Source organism: Choloepus didactylus, chromosome 1, assembly GCF_015220235.1.
Source record: "Choloepus didactylus isolate mChoDid1 chromosome 1, mChoDid1.pri, whole genome shotgun sequence".
Lineage (NCBI taxonomy): Eukaryota > Metazoa > Chordata > Mammalia > Pilosa > Megalonychidae > Choloepus > Choloepus didactylus.
Window position 1 is genome coordinate 12,076,698 of NC_051307.1, and position 15,392 is coordinate 12,092,089.

At 41.3% G+C, this 15,392-nt stretch overlaps 1 pseudogene; it reads right to left on the reverse strand.

Moving 5' to 3' along the window:
• Nucleotides 1-1,062: 1,062 nt before the first annotated feature.
• Nucleotides 1,063-15,392, reverse strand: part of LOC119543219 — a 74,552-nt pseudogene continuing 60,222 nt past the window's right edge.

Below are 15,392 nucleotides of genomic sequence, written 5' to 3' on the forward strand. Positions count from 1 at the left end.
TGGAAGCCAGTATTCAGCTTAACTTACATTTTAGGTGTATATATAAGTGGTAGTTCTATAAGTTGTTATGGTTCTAATATCTACATCTGAAAGGTGACATCAGTTTTACTATAGACATTGGTTTTACTGTTGTAAGTTCCATGTAACATGCTTGAGTTCCAGGTCTTTTCTCCTTAACATAATTTAAACAAAGTTTTTTTGTAATTTCATCAGCATACACACTTCTCATTTCATTTGGGGCATTAAAAAAATTAATTAATGTGGGAATTAAAAAAAAATTACCAACTAGTTCAGAGAGCTAAATTGAGTCCAGGGTTATGGCAAAGTCTGACCTGAAATTTTAATTTGTAATTTTAGCATATATCTCATGCAAGTTGGGGAGCATCAGACTAAATCTACAATTGCCAAAAGCATTGTTACAGTTTAATGCACATTAACAAAATGTGTACATTTTTAGTGTTCGTGGTGAATGCAGTTATGATCTTGTTACACTTTTGGCATTCTTTAAGAAACCACATTAAGCTTTAATGTAGAAATATTTAGGTTACACTTAACTTGTGCTCAAGTAATAAAACATTTACTCTTTTTTGACCTCATACATTCTGTCCTCATCTCCTGTATGCTTGGAGCGACCTTTGGCTGTGTGGCTGGCCTTGTTACTTCACCACTCTGGACATACTGGAATAGAAAGCGACTTACATATAAGGACAATTAGTTGGAGCAAAGGGAGAAGATATTTCTTTGTGCAGATTCCATAAAGACTGTGCAGAAACGTGTATAGTCAAAGCCAAGCAGTTCCATTTACAGCTCTGTTTTTTTTTTAAATGAGTTACATGATGTGATTGCAGCTTTTTAAACTATGAATCCCCTGAGAGATTGTAGCTTCTAGTTGAAATAAAGTGTCTGTAATAGATTGTGGCTTCAGATGCTGTTTGCTGCTTCTTAGACCTTTAAGAAACGTTCTTAACTGTATAGAATTCTGAGGGCAGGTTTTTGTATTTTTTCCCCTGAAGTTTTAAACATTTTCATTATTTAGAAGAGGTCTGAGAATAATTGTAGCATTCATATGCTTTCTGAGAGAAACAGACAGCTTCCTTGGCCACTGAAGATGTTTCTCACATAATCAAACAATTTATGCATCTTGATCCTATTCTTTTTTTTAACTATGTGTTTCTTTGGAGTTAAAATGACTATGATAGCCTCATCAAAAACAGTCTTCAGTCCCTTCCGGGTTAGAGCTGAACATTCCACATAGCAGCACGCTCCTGTCTCTTGCTAGTTTCTGTGCTTGTTCCACACATATGGGTTTTTCTTTCAGGTCGTTCAGTCTTGCTCAAGTTTTGGGATCATCTCGGAGATCATTCTGAGTTCCTGTAATAAAAATGGTACATTTGGTGCATATTCCTTAAGTTCTGGTACCACTCCTCTTTCACATTTTGAAATGAGGCTGGATTTACCACAGAGAAGCATATAAGGAAGACATCAGTCATGGGATAGGATAAAGGCCTCAGGTGGTCAGAGTCTTCACATAAATGACACCAAGTTCTGGATTGCAGGCTGTAGACAATTTGCTGGGTAGACATTCCAAAAAGGGATTCAGGCTGAAGAAGGGCTGGAATTGCAGGCAAAGGCCCTTCCCACTCTCTGCAGCCTGGGTGAAGCCCTGAGGCTCCCTCCTGCTGGATGAGACCCCTGTCCCGCAGTGTCATAGAGTCGCAGGACATAGTGCTTGCCCCCCACGGTGACGCTAACTGCGTAGTGGTGGAAGAGGTGGGCACTACTCCTCCGGGAAGGCGTCCTTGGCTTAGCGCATGAGTAGGCACGTCTTGCCCACCGACCCGTCGACGACCACCACACACTTGAGCATCAGCACGCCGGGCGCAGCAGGCCCCCCACCCTCCCCACCCTCCCCACCCTCGGCCACAGGGGAGGGGGCGGTGGGCCTGGGGCGCGGTAGCTGCCTGGGTCCCCGCCCCTGCCCTGGTCGCCGCGCCGACCCGCTGCCCCCGCCACTCGGTACCCGCGCCCTCTCCCCGGCCCAGCCTCCCCAGGAGGATCCCTGGATTGGCTTTTATAAAGGGGATTTATTTGGTTACAGATTTACAGATGGAAGGCCATAAAAGTGTTCAAACTAAGGCATAAAATAGAGGATACCTTCATTGAAGGATGGCCAGTGGTGTCTGGAACACCTCTGTCAGCTGGGATGGCACGTGGCTGGCATCTGCTGGTCCTTTTCTCCTGGGTTCTGGTGTCAAAATGGCTTTCTCCAAAATGTCTCTGGGCTTCTGTATTGCTCCTCTCTCTCAGCTCTTCTGTGTCCTTCCTTCTTTTTCCCAGGACGTTTCTCTCCAAGCATCTGGGGGCCCTCTCTTAGCTTCTCTGGGGCACACTCTGGCCTTCACCTCTAAGCTTAGCATCTCCAAATGGCCTTCTGTTTGCATTTCAAAGCACCTCTAACCATTAGCAAGTGTCTGGGTCTGTGTCAGCTCTTAGCTTCTCTCTTAGATGCTCCAGTGAATTAATCAAGACCCACCTGGAATGGTCAGGGACACACCTCCCTGGAAAAAATCTATTCAAAAGTATCACCCACAGTTGGCTGAGTCACATATCCATGGAAATACTCAATTGTAAGTTTCCACCCTAACCAAAGACTAATAAATCTGCCCCCATAAGATTGCATTAAAGAACATGGCTTTTTGGGGTACATACTGGATCCAAACTGGCATAGATACGCTCATCCATCCATGTGGATCTTGCTGGTGTGGGAGCTATTCTTTCTCTTTAACTTGCCTTTGTACTTACTAACTGATGGTTTTACAGTTTAACTCTTATTAGCCACCTTATTTTCCCCAAAATTCTTGGGAACAGTGATGAAAATGGAAGATCTCATTGTATTCCCAAGGACTGAAAATACCAAACTGTATATTTTGTTTCTATACCTATTTTCCATGAGACCTTGCCAGCTCTAATTGGTTCTATGAATATCTCATTTCCTGGGGCTGTATTAGTGAAATCCACCTGGCTTCTCCCCATAGTACAGAGTCCAGTTCAAGAATTCTTGGACACTGTTTGAAATAAAAAGCAGAGCTACAGATTTTCTAAGGTTGGCTGTAACTTTCTCTCCAAGATCAAGACCATTCTTCCTTTCAAAGAAGATACTGTTTTAAATGTCTTTTAATTAAAACTGAGTTTTTCTAAGAAGCATATTTCATTGATGATGGAATGCTTGAACTTATACTTGGAGGATGATTAGAAGTTACTGTTTTGGGGACAAGGCAGTGTGATGGTTTGAAGCTGTATGTATCTCAGAATACCACATTGTTAAATTTAATTCATTCCTGTGGGTGTGACCCCATTGTAAGTAGGATCTTTTGGTGAGTAGGATCTTAAGTTAAGATGTGACAGAGGAGTCTCAGATCACTAGTAACTAGTCTTCAGGGAGAAAGCGTCACCTGTTGATGACTTGATTTGGACATTTTCAAGGCCTCATAACTGTAAACTTTATTGCAAGCTAATAAATCCCCATTGTAAAAGTCAACCCATTTCTGGCACATTCTGCATTTTGCCGGCTTTAGTAAACTAAAACAGGCAGGGTGAGGGAGGTTGAGGTTGAGAGGAAAGCATGTTCTGAGGCTTTTATGGAGCTGTAACATTGGCCACAGGAGGAGGAAAGCAGCCAGCAGGGGTGACCATGTGGGCCTGGCATACATGCTGAGTTCTGACTTTTCTTGGTAGGTAAGTGGAACCATTGGAGATTAATCAGGGGGATATCATGATCAGATTTGAATTTTTGCAAGATCTTTTTGGCACCATGGCAGAGAATGGGTTGGAGGGGGCCAAGGGTGGAGGAAACAGGGAGTAAATAGTAAGTACCCAAGAGGAACCTCTTCTTAGGTTGCAAGGCGTTAAAACAGTCTACATCTCAGCCCACATCACATTTCCTTTTCTGTCCATCTTTCCATGATGTTGTGAAGCACAAATGAGATAAAAGTATCAAGGTATGTGCAAAAGCAAAAAGAATTATTGGGACCAGCTTACTAAGAATGACACCCTACTATCCTGGATAAACCAGAAAAATGTTTGTCTTCACACGAGGCAGCAAAGAGTTGTGGCAAGGGGAATGGAGGAAGGAAGGCCTGAGTTTTCAATCTTTATAGGAATCCATAATCTAGATGCCTTTTTGTTGAAGCTGTAGTAAGCATTATAAATAATTAAACCAATGTTAGTTACCAGGTATTCTTGAAAGGGGAATTGTGCTGGGATAGCATACACCAGAACCAAAAATAATAAAAGAAAAATGGTCAACAAATGGGAACGAACTATCTACACTCTTCTGAGGCTCTTGGACCACATCTTGCTCATCCTGGCATCCTGTGCTCCTAGTGTGGTGCATGTTGTAATCACCCATTAAATAAAAAAGAAAATACAGGGAGCCCACAAAACACATCAAGGATTTCTTAGCTCTCTGACAGTGTGCATGTTTCTTCTCACTCATTTTTCATGCAACTGGATTGTTCAACTGAATCTGACTAATCAAACATTTGCCTTGACAAATAAAAGGAACTTCTAACTCATACTCTGTCTAATGGGTTGAACCCTGAGCCTGGGGAACATTTTCTGCCCTTTTCTCCATTTTATTGGTCAAGATTGGGATGAAGAATGCTGAAAAAGCAGAAATTCTCTGTGCCCCACGGCACTTTATGAAGGCAATTCTGACCTCAGTCACACATAGAATATTGGTAATTTGACCTCAGCTTGATTTCTGCATAAGCTGTCATTTTATACACCCAGAGAAAGCAAAGGAGGACATAAGTGAAGAGGATACATTTCTAGTGGCAAATGGGAACAGAATCAGTTATCAAAAACCATCCTTGCTGGAGGGATAACAACCCAAACATTTTCTTTAATTTTTGTTTACAGGTGTGTATCTTGAACTTCTATGAGTTACAGTACACAATTTGTAATGACTTTTGGGTTCTGGTATAAAATTTTGCTTAATGGGCTAACAGCTTTGAATGAAGAAGTAATCCATTATTCTTTTACTTATTATACTTATAATGGTGAGGATAAGATACTGCCTTTTTTCTGATTAAATAAGGAATGGAAATGCATTTTGGCAAATTTGGAAAAGACAAGAAAGGTTCAGTAATCACCTGAAACGCTATAACTCAGCTATAACTACCATTATTTGAAGTATTTCCTTTTTGCTTTTTTCTATGCAGGTATAGGATCATTCTGTATAATTACATATACATTGGATAATACATAATTTTGAATTCTGCTTTTTTCCCCCTTAACATTGATGTATAAATATTTCCTCCATGTTAATGAATACTCTTTGATTACTCTAGGAACAGTTAAGGCATTAATTGGTGAATTTAAGGTTATTTGATCCTTGGGTTAACTTGATGTTTGGGGCTTCCAAGCCAACATTGCATAAAAGATCCTTTTCCCATTTGTTTATTAGCAATCAAAGCATCTCTGTTTCATCTTCAGGGCAAGGACTGTCTGAGGAGAGTTAGAGTCTGTATGTTTTATATGAAAGAAATTGTAGGGAGTTATCTGTGTCCCTAGCATTTTCCTTTTTCTCCTAGTAGTCTGAAATCACAGAAGTAATTAAAGCTCAGTAAGAGAAGCAATTTCTACAAGTCTGAAGGGTTTATCTCAAGTGGGTGTTGAGTGGAAATGCAATATCTTACAGAGCTCAAATCATGTCTGATACATTGTATGCGTCTCTTCTTTCCATGACCCTGGACCCAGAACAGTAGTCACCGAGGATATGGAGGGTTTAGGATTTAAGGGGGCAGAATAGTATGTAAAGCAGGCAAGTGACCAGAGGGGGCACAGAGACTTTAGGGGGCACAGCTCAATAAGTTACTTGTAAAGTAAGGCTTGAGATCAAGGACAAAGAAGAGTGTATGGGGAGGGTCTTCTGATTTTTCAGCATAACAACCCCAGTTTAGACTGGCTTCATTTGCTATGCGTCTGCCAATTAGGTGAAAGGATAATCTAATTTGGGGTGTACCCATATTGACACATGCCTGTCTTGTCTCCTTGGGCTGTCCCAGGTCACAATGAAATGGACATCAAGAGACCTGCTGGATAATAGAGATGACTGTCAGTGGAAAGGATGCAAGGATTCGAAATAGAGGGAATGGCACAATGGGCTTTGTTTGTCCTGGGTGAGCTGAGCTGGGTGGGGACAGCAGGAGGATGCTCTTGGCTCCACTGGGCAGGTGACTCCAGTGAGGCAGAGTGGCCATTCCTTTAGGGTTTCTGCAGTCAGCAAGTCAGCTGGGAGGGCAGACAGGGGAAGCGAATGTTTGCTGAGCTGTGGGGTTTGACCTTTCCTCTAGGGGAAATGGGGTAACTGGGTGCTTCTCAGCCTGGCTTCTGCCATTGACAGTGGGTGTTGTAGAATCAGGACTCTGCTCACAGCATAAGGACCCACTAGTGACCAAGGATGGGGACCTGCTGATCTTGCTTCCAACTTCTGCACATGTTTATGGCTCCTGGGTGCCCCTCAGTTCTTCACCAGTAAGGTTTCTGGGATGAGCTCCCTCCTCCACCAACTTTTCACCCTAGTGATCTCAGGAAGGGCTTCAAGCTATCAGTGAGTTGCAGTTATCCATGTGTTTTACTTTCCTAGGCTGCTCATACAAATTCTATGAAATGGGTTGGGTTAATCAATGGGAATTTATTTGCTCATGGTTTGAGGCTGGGAAAGAAGTCCAAATCAAGACAGTATCAAGGCAGTGCTTTCTCCCCAAAGATTTTGGCTCTCTGGGGCTGGCTGCCGATGATCCTTGGCCTTACCTTGTCACATGGCAAGGCACATGGTGGCCTCTTCTGGACTCTCCTTTCTCTTCTGGGTTCCACTGATATTCAGCTTCTTGTTTCCGGTGGCTTTCTCTCCCTATGTCTGAATTTCATTCCACTTCTAAAGGACTCCAGGATAGATGAAGACCCATGCTGACTGAGGTGGGCCACACCTTAGCTGAAATAACCTCATCCAAAGGCCCTACCTACAATGGGTCCACACGCACAGGAATGGATTAGGTAGGTTTAAGAACATGTTTTCTGGGTACAGATAGAGTCAAACCACCACATCATGGAACATATCTTTGAAGTGAAATTTGAGCTACTTGTCCTTTCTAAAAATGAAAGCAGCTGGGCCCTTAAAAATGCTTCCATTTTAAAGGAAAATTGGACATTGCTGCCTTACCTGAGGACCTCTGCTGTTGGATTCATCTCTCTGTGTGTCTGTTCGTGTCCATGTATGCAAAGGGAAGAACAACGAGAAGTCATTTTTTTTAAGCAATAGAAAACGCTGCAGAAACCTCTGGGTTTAACATGGGATGCTGTGGCCGTCAGTGGTCTCACTGTCTCAAGTGGTCCTTTCTTGGTGTGTGAAGTGAACAGGAACCCTCCTTGTGTTCAAGTCTACATGCCAGACACTGCCTGTGGAGCTTCTAACTCAGCCCCACTGAGATTTTGGCCTCACGAGTGCTAATGATTCCATTTGTGAGCTCAACCAATGTAGGAAAATGGAATGATAGCAACATAGCACAGCAGTGAAGAGTGTAGAGTCTAGAGCCAGCCTGATTGGGTGGCCATGGTCACGAGCTATGTGGGTCCCTGGACAAGTTTCTTAAACCTCTCTGTGCATCCAATCCTAACTTGTAAAATAAAGCTACTACTAGCATCTAGCATCTATATCATAGGGTTGCTATGAGGGCTAAATAAATTAATATATGTAAAGTACTTAGAACAAGACCCGGTACTTAGCAAGCACAGTGTGTGTTTGTTAGACAAAAGTAACTATCGTGAGCTTGCTGGGTCACAGGTGCTGCATTAAGCACTTTCAATGCTCAGAGGTTCGTTATTATTAGCCCCATTTCTCAGGGTAGGAAACCAAGTCAGAGAGGTTAAGTGACTATTTGAAGTTGAAGAGCTAATCAGAGGGTAGAGGCGGGCTTCAGAGAGCTGTGGTCCAACCTCCAGCCCAAGCTCTCCACCCCTGCCCTGCTGCCTGCAAATGAGGCCTGAGAAATGTTTCCCTTTTCTGTTAATGATTGAGTCAATATATATTTGTTGAGTGTCTACCATGTAGTGTTAGAGTCATGCCCACAGTTGGGAAGAATAATGATGGCACTTATAAACTGAAGACCTGTTTATGCCTAAATGGCATTTCTAGTGATTCATTTACAGTCACTAATGATTAGGAGCAAATAATGATGCTTTTGAGTTTTCCATATGTAAATTTTGAATTGAGCCTCTGTGAAAGTGTTCATAAATGATTGCTTACACTGAGGATCTTCTCTGACCTTCTAGGGTAATTATTTTCTAAGACAGACTAGTTAAGGCCCAATAAATAGATGAATATTGTTAACTATACATGACGTCCTTCTGATGTGCATTAGATTTCAACGTATTTGAAGGCAGAAGACAGAAGGCTTCTACAGCTTACTGGCTGTGTGGCTTTGGATGAGTTGGTTAAATATTGGGGGCCTTTATTTTCTTCACCAATGGACAATAGCATGGATCATGCAGATTCTTTACTTGAAGCACATAGTAGGTACTTTAATACACGATAATTATAATAATAAAAGTGTTGCATGATGTGTGTTGTATTATATCTAGGAGATAAATCATTGGTTGTAGGATCTGAAAAAGTATTAGGTCAGTTGAAACTATAAATCAGAGAATTATGTGTAGTGTTCTAGCCACTATGTACTCACTCCGTAAATGGTTGAAGTTAGAATTACTTTCGTAATGATTAATAACAATACCTTAAGATCATCTAGCGAGCTTTGAATAAATGATAACAAAAAGATTACTAGCAACAAAGTGAAAAAATTAGCAACAAAGTGAAAAAATAATCAAATCAGCCATCAAATCGAGAGTGTCAATTCAGTATGGCAAAGGAAGAGAACTTATGAGACTTCATGTTTGAGAGCTAAATTTGTAAAATAGGTTGCAAAGGCCCAACCAGTTCCCAGCGGTAGCGCCGGCTCTGGGCTGGAGGGGTTTGGGAAGGCTGCGTGGAGCTGAGCTTTGAAGACTTGGGAAGGAGATGAAGATGTACAATGACAATGGTTAAAAATATTTTCTAATTAAGAAATTCTAGTAATATTTATTCATCCTTTAATCAAAGGGTTGGGATTTTCCCAAGTAGAGACGCCTGCCTTTCGGACATTTGGCAAATGATAAAATTCACATTAGTCTCATATTCTCTGTTTTATCATGAACTGCCCCCCCCATCATTACCTTTTTCCCTTAAACGTCCATAATTGAGAACTGAAGCTTCTTTTTACTTACTGCGATTACCAAATAACTTAATAGTTCTTAGTCTTTGTTTTTAAAGTAAATGGAAATATCCTTTTTTTTCCCTCCAAAATCCCTAAATAAGATAAACTCTAAGCTGCTTTTGCTCATATATGTCTTATGTGATTGGGTGATTTTGGATTAACATCGACTCCCATGAAAGAAAGTTACCCAACCCTCTTTCTGCTCATAAACATCTCTAAGTACTCAGTATATGATGATGTTTTGCCTAAAGTATTTTCCTTCCCTTTTAGCTGAAAAGAAATGTACGATGGTGTGTTTTGTAATATGCCACTTTGCATATGCAATACATTATGATAGAATTCTAAATACACTCCAAAGTGTCCATTCTGATATTTCTTAGTGGTGGTAGGTAGTCGAGGATTTAAAAAAAGGAAAAACCTCAACACATGGATTTCCTTTCTATCATTAGCATAAAAATGTTTCTGCATGCAAGTTTTTGGAGACCTGAATTCAGAATTTTGCAGTTTTATATTTGCTTTTGATTAGCTTGTGAGCCTATTGTAAGGTCAACTAAAGGAGTGTTATGAAATTAATTTCTAAAATTGTCAAAACAAAGTTAATTTTAACTCATTTTAAAAGCACTATTTCTACACACTCAGTCATTTGGATCAGGAGAGGGAATATGGGAAAGTGGTTACAAAAATCAAAGGGAGGAACAGCATGTTGCAAATAGTACAAATTTGGAATTACTCACATAGAAATACTACTTTATTTCTGTAGCTTTTGTAAAATCATCCTCTAACTCTAGGAAAGCAAATGATTTGGTCTTCCTTTGAAGGCTGTTCTTTTTTGAATGTGGAATTTTGCTTTGTCCCTCGTAAATAGAGTCAACAAAGAAAGGTTTTCTAAGACATTTTTCCGTTAGATTTAAATTAGGGGAAATTCTTCCTTTCTTTTTGTTGAAAGATTTTTGTCTTTTTCCTTGCATCCCTCAAATATAGCACAGTGACTATCATACATTAGAAGTTTAATAATTACTTCTCAAGTAAGGAATCCTTGTAGGTGAATGATCTGTTGCTTCCTCCGTGGGGCCTGTACTTTGCCCTGTTTTTCACCCAGTTGGCCACTAGGTGTCCCTGCTTGCCCAGGCTACAGCACCATTCAGGAGCGAATTCATTAATGCGTGGAGGTAAGACTGCTCAGGCTGCGAAAGTCTGCTCAAACAGCTCAACTCTGGCACAGTTTTGCACACTCTAGACTACCTGTGTGCACAGAGGCATAAAACAAGGCTGGTGATGTTAAGGTTAAGACGTTGGAAGAAGAAACAGAGGGGCTATTCTTTGAGACTTGAGATGTTATTCTCCCATCTACTGGACATGCTAGTCAAATTTTATAGGCAGCTAATTTTTGCATTAGCCAGACATAGATTGTAGCCATTTGTGTAAATATGAACTTATATATACACATGCGCACACATACACCCATGCGTGCATGCACATCCCCCCTCCCCTGCCCACTTTGGCAGGGAGATTAGGCTGTACCATAACAGAGAGTGCTAGAACCCTGAGAATCTTGTTTGGGCTGATGGTGCGTTTGTTTAACTCCTTATCTGTGATTAGTGGGGGTAGAGTTGTGTGTTCTTGGTAGACAGAAGTTATTCTGTTAATGCTGTTTTGTGGACAAACTTTGAACCCGTCCTTGTAACTGAAAAGTTATAGTTGGATTAGTTCTCTAGGATATTTGTAATAGCATTTCCCCTTGGGGTGTAGACCTAGCCTTAAAAAGGGAGGATTCCTTGCTAGGGTGTGGGTGGAAAAAGTTTTAAAGGGTTGTGGTCATCGCAGCTTTCCTGGTAGTTGTTTCTCATATTCGTGTGCTAGGTTATTGTAAAAATAGTTCTGCTGCAAAAGAGTTTTCTTTGGGATAAATCCACTTCTTTACATTGTATTGTTTCCTGCCCCATTCCCTGCCCTGATTATAGAAGTGATATATTTCCTTTCTAGAAAATTTGGAAAATATAGAAAACTATCATGAGAACAATAATTCTTATCATTTTAGAGCCAAAATTGAAATTGTATTGTATTTATAATTTCATATCATATTATATCATGAACACTCTCATATCATTAAATCCCCTTCAAAACCCTGATTTTAATATCAACATGTTATTCCATCTTTTGGCTGCAGTTTATTGACTCATTTTCCCATGGATGGGCATTTAGGTTGATTCAAATTTTTTATTTTCAAAAATGAGGCTTACTCTTTGTTTCTCAGATGTGGCCCTCTCTCTCTAGCTAAGCCAACTTGGCAGGTGAAATCACTGCCCTCTCCACTACATGGGATCAGACACCCAGGGGAGTGAATCTCCCTGGCAATGTGGAATATGACTCCCGGGGAGGAATCTAGACCCAGCATCGTGGGATGGAGAACATCTTCTTGACCAAAAGGGGGATGTGAAAGGAAATGAAATAACCTTCAGTGGCAGAGAGAATCCAAAAAGAGCTGAGCGGTAACTCTGGTGGGCACTCTTATGCACAAATATGGGCAACCCTTTTTAGGTTCTAATGAATTGGAATAGCTAGCAGTAAATACCTGAAACTATCAAACTACAACCCAGAACCCTTGAATCTTGAAGACGATTGTATAAAAATGTAGCTTATGAGGGGTGACAATGTGATTGGGAAAGCCATGTGGACCACACTTCCCTTTGTCCAGTGTATGGATGGATGAGTAGAAAAATGGGGGCAAACAAACAAACAAAGAAACAAAAGACACCCAGTGTTCTTTTTTACTTTAATTGTTCTTTTTCACTTTAATTTTTATTCTTATTATTTTTGTGTGTGTGGTAATGAAAATGTTCAAAAAAAATGAGGCTGAAATAAATATTGTTATATGTGCATTTTTCTCACATCTCTGATTAATTCCTTAGAATAAATTTCTAAAATAGGAATTAAGGGGAGGACAAATGTGTTCTGGATATAGAAGCAAAATGCAGACTTTCCCAGGAAGGGCTCTTTACCTTTTTGGTTATATAACCTTGGGGTTGGATGAGGGGACTTAGAGATTAGGATACTATGTGAGTTCTGGAATGTGTTTCTCACATAGCATCTTTTTACATAAGACAATGTCTGTGATATAAATCCCAGATTGTTCTGTTTGGAAATAGACTATTATTCTCTTTGCCTGACATCCATCAGTGTCTTCTCTCTCCTGTCTGTGGAAGTCTGAAGGTTCTGTCATAACCCTGGTGAATGAAGCTGGTGGTTTAGAAGGTTTTCTGCCACCTCGACAAACCCACTGAAGGCCACTTGTGCATGATAAAGAATGTCTGTGACTCACTGCGACACTTCATCCCCCTCACTGTGGTGGGTTTAATGTAGGTTGATACATGCGGGTTTATCCTGATTTGGAATTTGGAATCTGAATAGAAGTGTTCTTCTAATGGTCCTTATAACTATCCACATTTTGGCATCAGGCAGGACCCATTTTATTCCCATTTTAATAAGAGATCCAAAATGTCAGAGTGTGACAGCATTCAGTTTCAATCTCTGTTAAAAAATATTCTCCGTTTTTTTTTAAAGAAACATCATTTTGAAGAGATAAACATTGAATTAAAACTATTAATTTAGCTTTTTAAAACCTTTTTAAAATAAAAATTAAATTATCCTAAGAGTCAGGTTTTGGTATATAAGAACATCTCTTAATTTCTTACAAATGGGGTTCCTTTTTAGAAAAATTAAATTAAATTAAATACATATTTCCTTTCTGAAATCTGGATTGCTTTTGTTTCTGGTGTTTGGGGAAAAGGGCAGGGAGTTTTTTAAACCTGTAGAAGCCCAAGTCTTTTACTTCTCTTCTTCCCCTTTGGATTTCATGTATTATGGAAGTCATAGTTCTGAAATAACCTGAAAGAAGAAACAAGAGTTCCCTGGCTGTTCCTTCCCTGGTTCTCGGATTTGCGTCCTGACCACCAGTTTTCCCACATCTTTGCATGCTACTCAGTGTGTATAGCTGCCTCGAGGCCGGTTCCCACCATGGTGGTGGGAGTCTTGTCTGCCAGGAGCCTGGGCCGCTGCCAGGCAGGGCTGGTCCGGGCAGAGCAGGAGGGGAGAGGTTAACCTGCAGCGTCCTCCTGTGGGTGCGGGGTGCTCTGCTTGCCGCCCCCAGCCCGCAGCTGCTCAGGGCTCAGGAGGCTCTGGGCTACTCATCATCCTCTCTGAGCCAGTCCCTCCTCTCCTAGCAAAGCTCCATGCTCAGGATCACACCCTCCCTCACTAAATTTCACCGTGCTCTGTTGACTCAAGTATCTGAAAGCTGATGACACTGGAGAATTACCTTGGTGCAGTGGTGTCTTCCAGTACCCCGCCAGGTAGGGTGTCCCAGCGATCATGGAACAGAAGACTCAGAGAGCAAATTAAAAGACTCAGATCACATGGTTTGGTGAATCAATTCAAAACATACCACAAGAAGCAAGGGGAAATTGTTGGGGGCACTTAATACACTTAAGATCAGGCACTCATGGATGACTTGTTGAATTCTGAGCCATGCCATGTTCACGTTCCTTTGCTCCCTGCTGCGTCAGCCTTCCCCACTGGTGATGTGGTCTCGAGGACCAGAGTTGGAGCTGACCAAGGGCTCACCAGACTGAAGAGGCCTGGAACCAGTACACACAGCTCCATTGGAGGCACCCAGGAACATGGATGTCTGGTCAATAGCTGTGGCTCTCCACTTAACCTGTTGATCGACTGTGGTAGAGAGAATTATGGTCCCCAAAAGATGTCCAGGTCTTAATCCCTAAAACTGAGCATATGTAACCTTACATGGCAAAAGGAATTTGTGATAACTTTAAAGATCTTGAGATGGGAAGATGATCCTGGGTTATCTGGGTGGGTCTGATGTCATCACAAGAAGAGGGAAGTGGGAGTGTTAGGGTGAGAGGAGATGTGATGATGGAAGCAGAGGGCCAGAAAGAAAGAGACAGATTTGAAGATGTTACACTCCTGGCTTTGAAGATGGAGGTAAAGGCCACGAGCCAAGGAATGTGGGCGGCCTCTAGAAGGCAGGGAAACAGACTGCCCCCTAGAGCCTCCAGAAGGAATGCCCTCCTGCCAACACCTTGATTTTAGCCCAGTGTGCCTATTTTGGACTTCTGATCTCTAGAATGGAAAGATAATAAATTTGTGTTGTTTTAAGCCTACAGGTATGTGGTAATTGTTATAGCAGTAATAGGGAAGGAATACAGTGGTTGTGGGTTCTATCTATGTTTCTTTTCAGGGCAGAGCACACCTGAGGCCAGAATGGAATCCTAAAAAGGGTGTCACCCATGAGTGACCAGTGTAGGATGACAAAGCTGTCAGCCTGGGGGCATGAGCCGTATCTTATGACATCACCTTTCCCTCCCATTCTGTCTACAATAGCCAGTTATGTTTGTTCCATAACTGTTTTAAAATCCTAAATTCAGATTATTCTTTCACGTGTCCTACATGTTTCTGACTTAAGACTTTTAGGTAATGCATCTCATGGATTATGCCATGTGTTTAATCTTTGTCTATGCTTCACACACTAGTTTACTTAACACATCTCCCAAGTTTCACTTACATCCTACAAGCCACTAGTTTACTTATTATCTATTCCATATCCTTTGAATTACATTCAACTCATCTCTTTTTCTTGTCTTTTACAGCAGTGCTGAATATTTTCAAAGAATACAGGAAACACATTTTACAGCTACTGGGCTCCTGATTCTTTCTGTGAACTGTATTTACATTTGAAAGTAGGGGCTCTGTAGACCCTGCTCCTCCTGCTACTATCCTTGCTATGGACTTGGGGGAAGTTTAGGCTCCATAGAACATACGCGCTCTCAGTCTCCTCTCCCTTCGTCTTCTTCCTGCCCTGTGAGCCTCTTCTTTATGGCTCTATCACCTCTTCCTTTATTATTTATGACCACTCTCGAACTACAGAGGCTACATGGCCACAAAGCCTCAAACATTTCCCATCTGACTCTTCATTGTAGAAGTTTGCTGACCTCGGCTCTAGGACCCCATAAAGGAAACGTTATTTCAGTTTCAAAGATGAAGAAGCCACGTCTCTGGAAGGTTATT